Here is a 5,300-nt window from a genome sequence, read left to right as displayed (position 1 = left end):
GATACGTGAGAATATGTTCTACGTGAATACGGATATTGGTACTGTTAAAAACTGAACAGCGATTGGCAAATAGCTAAATGTCAAGGATAAAAGCAATTCCTTTTTTCTATTTCAAAGAGAGTAATAGACATTAATATCTTGTAATGAGCAATAGACATTAACTAGACCGTTCTTCAATCAGAAGCAAATTTCTTAAGCTTTATAATCTTATAAAATTAATTTTTGTTAAATTAAGATAAATGAAAAATTATTTCGCCTTTATTCCATTGTTTTAAACGAATGAATTTTTCTTTTTAACTTAATGTTGCAATACATTCTTGCGAAGTCTATCAGCAATTTCATTGAATGAATAAACGACGAGAAATATTTTTCCGTAGAATTTGGAGGCGGAAGAAATAGTGCTGTTATGAACGAAAAGGGAACTGTGGAATATGCAATGACTTCTGTAGAATGTTTTAGTGAAAGATATGGCAGTCAAACTTTTACGTCGCATAAATTGAGGAATTAGCTTTTTATAGCTTTAAAGGTATGTGCATTATGTTCTTAATGTCTGTAACCTGTTGAGGTCAATGACTTTTATACGACTTTATAATTTATCACAGACTTATTTATAGATATCGCTTTTGCATTTTATAAAGTGTTATTAACACTGTTGAGATTGCAATATTAAAACTAAAGGAAATTTTTTATATTGAATAAAGTAATACAAAATGCTAATTTTAAAAAATCATTATTTAATATTTATTGAATATTTATTGAAAACTCTATAGAATCGTGAGCAGTTCTATCAGTCACATGTAACTTTAATTTTTAGAAATGATAATAATTTGCAACTCTAATTTTAGGAAAATAGAGACCAATCATTACAAATGTTGCGTAATTTCGCGGTTCCACTAAAAAGAAGTTAGTCAGAGTAGTTAATCGGGGCAAATTCGTCAATAATGAATTAGAATACGAATTAATTATAACTAATTAGCTTTTACGTGATTAAAGCGTTCATGAATCGAAGTTATATAGCAATTTGAAACTCGAATACGTATAAAGAGGTGTAGATCGTATCCACGGTTAAAACACAGACTAAATACACATCGTCGGTGATTAAAGTTGAATTGCGATAATAATGACGGTCGGTATAGCAGGAAAGCCCACCAGCTCAAATATATATGTATGTACATACATACTTGATGTTTTGTTTTACCGACAGTAACACATTCCATATTAAGATAGGTGTCACTACGTTAGTATTGGTATAGAGAATTGGTAAATATGTACAATATATATATATATATATTACATTCTCTAATATTTCAATAATTACTATTCACACAAGTCACGTGAACAATTTTACTCTAAGTTATATCAATACTGTTATCTATGTCTCCTTGCATCTAAAAATTTCCAGCTAAATAATATATTTAAAAATTTCAAGATAAGAGGAATGTATATATCTACTTCTGCATATGTTGTAACAATATTGAGACATAACAATTTGGAATACAAAGAAAGAACTTAAAATTTTTTATGTGAATTGAAATATCTTCTATGTTTAAAATTCAAATGCTTCATTTGATAATCATAAATGTTTAGCAATTATAACACTTTTTATTGGAAAGTACACAAAATCTATGGAGGAATGTTCATGATGTTTTGTTTTTAAATTCATTACCACCTGTTGTTACGATAATAATCTCGGTTAAATTCCCGTGGCGCGATTCGCCAGGTGATTGCTATTTGCCGCGTGGCATCTCCGAAAACACACGAAAATTCCCGACCTTGTAGAACTGACGCATCAAAGCGCCAGTTGCATGTCGGACGTCGTTCCGTTCGTGTCGTGGGTATTGTTCTTTTCTTTGGTGAGTAACTTCGTTTTAACATGCATTCTTTTCTGTTCGACATCTGTGAATACTTGTCAATTTCTTAATATAACAAACTTTTCTTCGAGTTAACACCAAGTTAACACAGTTTTCATGTTGCCATTTTTTTTATAATTTTTAAATATGCATCAGTTTGTTAAATATACGCTTGTACGAAATACATATAATAAAGATAAGGATATATGAATTAGTATTAAAAAATATTCATATATATGTACATACTTTTTCATTTACATGTGTTTCATGGCTAACGCATTCGCTGTTGACATTTTCCATTTTACACGTATATTTTTTTTAAATTTTAGTTTTTGAATCGCTTTTTGGTGTGTAACATATTACAATACTCTTGCTAATTGGTCAGAATTCTGCTTTTCTAACTGGCCATTGTTATCCCCATTATTTTTTAGAAGTGTCTGCGTGGAACTAAAGCTCCAGTGTTATATGTATTTCTTCCATTTTATCTGTTGTGATTTTGCATATTTGACTGTTTCTATGTAAAGTACCGATTTTTAAATTTCAATATTTAAAATTGGATATCGAGTATCATTGTTTCACTCTATCGACATACGTATCTGTTACTCGTCGAGTCAGGATTTCTGGACTGTTTTGCTCTATTGAACTGTTATCATTAGCAATCTTTTACATGTCGTAAGTTACAAATTACCAGCATTAGTAAATATCTTTTCTAATTAACAAGTTTGATGATGAATCAAATGAAATTTCATAAGTAAATTTTGTAAATTGTAAATATTTGATTTACCCTATTTGACGAAAAGTTATAAAATTATGAAAAAGAAATCTATAACCTACAACTTCTACTTAACTTATTAATATTGTTAGTTGGTATTCTTGTGCAAGAGCAACCTGATATAAATATAAAAATCCTTCCTTGTTAACCGACCACATTCAGTTCCGATCCGCTGTCAGTTAGCAAGGCCTTACTGTACTTCAATGCAGACCGGTGATTGTATCAAACTACTATGCAATTCGAGAAGGTTATACGAGGTTTTAGTAGCGTTCGAAAAACTAGATGGGAGACTAATTCGTCTCGATCTGATTTTTATTGTTAAGGAACTCGCGTCGGTTTATGGACATTCGATGTATTATATTGATTCTGAAATTGTCGATCAAGCATCGGTGTCATCTATCCTTCTTGGTACGTTTACGTGTGTGTTTATATTTATATGTAAATGATGTGTAAAACGTGAAACAGGAAGTTAACTAGAAATTGAAATCCAGCGCAACATATGTTCCATAATATAATAACTAACTATTCGTGTTTTCGTTAATATCATCATTTATTATTTTTTAGAAATTAACTTACGTGTATATTTATTAAAGACAAATGTATGGAATTATTAGTACTTATTATGTTTTTCAATGCGCGGAAAAAATCTTGGGCTATTAAAATTTTTTTTGTCGATTATTCTGTGAAAAATAATTAATGATAGGTAACGGTGGTTTCAAGCATGAGTTGCTGACACAAGTATGATGCATTAAAGCCTGCTCAAACATATGCGCGTGTTTTTTGAACAGTGATAAATTTCCTACTGTAGTACTGTTGTTTTTTGAACGATTTATCGGATAGTTCCGCTATTATAGACGAAGAATCTTCAGGAAATACTACAACTGCTTTTTACAATTGAATCGTGAATTTATGTCAAATTAATTAAACCAAGAAATATTTTATTCTATTCGTTTGTATTAGAATATTCTGGAAAAATATTCCATTGAAATTATTTCTATTGGAACACTTCGAAAATATATTCTGTCGAAGTTATTTAAGAATTTATTTATCATTTATTAACACGTCATTTAAACAGCTTTTTTAATGTTTCTTTATAATGTAATTTATACTAACTATTGCTCATGACAGCTAGGTTAAGCAACCATATATATTTTAGAATTATATTTCTTTTATTTAAATTAGGTTAGGGGAACATGCTATATAGGTCCTATACATCGTCCGTGGAAATTTCATATGAAACAAGAGTGTCTTCAGTGCTTCATTTCTCCTTGATGAGAACTAATTAAACTCACAATCGTTGTCATCAGAACGATCTCGCTTGTTTATTATTTCTCTAATGGGGAAGAATTTTCTTAATTAAGTGGTATTTCTAAGTACGATAGCAAGTATCAGTTCGGTTGGCTATATGTACATCTAGTATGTTTCGTTTATCAACTACATAAATAGGAATTGTAATTCATTGATCAAGATATTGTGTCGATACTGTTTATTAATACTTCACACTGACACACATCAGAAATGGTAGCATAATAATAGACCAAATATAGGGTATTTTATTTTTTAACATAGTTTACAGTCAGTTAGTTAGATTAGGTTAATTAGGCTCGACTTGAATTTTTCCATTAAAAAATATAACACAAAATTTTGAGTGTCAGTATCGAATTGAAACGAGTAAAATGAATAGTTATCCTGTTTATCTATAATAATTTGTAAGCTCTTTTAAACGAGACAATCTACATATACGATATGAAAATGTTAGTCAATGTGGCAGATGTTTATGTAAGTTTGTGTTATTATGACGACATTGTGCGACGTAAAATGTGCGATATTTCTCATTTGCGAGTTGCAAGAGGATTAGGAGAGTGGAACGAAAGTGCACAGGTGCGCGAAAGAAAACAGACGATTCAGTGTAGGTGAATTAGCATGTGAATTGTGCGCGGCTTCGTTCTTCATAAGTGTATCAGGTAGTCACGGAAAAAAAGAAGGAAATAAATCTCCCGTCTCCTAGTGCGTGATGAAAGCTCGTTTGAGTTCGTCTACCGTGTGAGGATGTGTGATATGTAACAAAGCATTTATTTAGAAACAATGTGTCTTTTACAGCTGCATCTGCTTCCCCTATTGCACTACAAAATTCTGCTTTGTTTGGTCACGCGTCTTTGACCATTGACAATTGGTTTGAATTATAACAGCGTACATCTTTTATCGTCTTTCAACCACGATTCCTTTCACCACTTAAATTTCGTTCATTGAATCATTGTTCACATAAGAGTTCCTCTATGCATCATTTATTAATAATATGGAAGAAGAAAAGTAGCTTCAAGAATAGTTTCTTTTCTTGAGGATCAGAACTATAGGCCTGTGTATCACTATACATTCAGTCATCGGAATAAAGTACAAAATTACAAAGATGTTATTTGTATTAAACTATGACATAAACATTATCGCGAAATGTGATATGTCATATTACAAAAGTATATAATTTTCTGATGAGTAGATTGTCGATTTTTATGCATTTATGAGCAAAAGATGCGAAAATGCACAGGCCGCGTGTAATGTTTAAAAGCAAATATAAAATATCTCAAAATACAGTGGTTTCTATGGTATTTAATAGGTAAAACAATTTTCTACCTAGGTTCCATTTTTTTTTTAAATTATATTCACAAAAACATGAATTTGCA

General features: G+C 30.5%; 1 protein-coding gene across 1 annotated transcript in view; it reads left to right on the top strand.

Annotated features, from left to right (window-relative positions):
• Positions 1-1,723: 1,723 nt before the first annotated feature.
• Positions 1,724-5,300, top strand: part of LOC100644340 (myosin heavy chain 95F) — a 21,266-nt gene continuing 17,689 nt past the window's right edge. The window contains exon 1 of the mRNA XM_048411026.1: positions 1,724-1,853. The gene's annotated coding sequence lies outside the window, so the exon portion shown is untranslated. The remainder of the gene's footprint in view (positions 1,854-5,300) is intronic.

The sequence above is a fragment of the Bombus terrestris genome, chromosome 12 (assembly GCF_910591885.1).
Source record: "Bombus terrestris chromosome 12, iyBomTerr1.2, whole genome shotgun sequence".
NCBI classification, from domain to species: Eukaryota; Metazoa; Arthropoda; class Insecta; order Hymenoptera; family Apidae; genus Bombus; species Bombus terrestris.
Note: the sequence above shows the minus strand (reverse complement) of the source record. Positions and strands in the feature narration are given on the sequence as shown.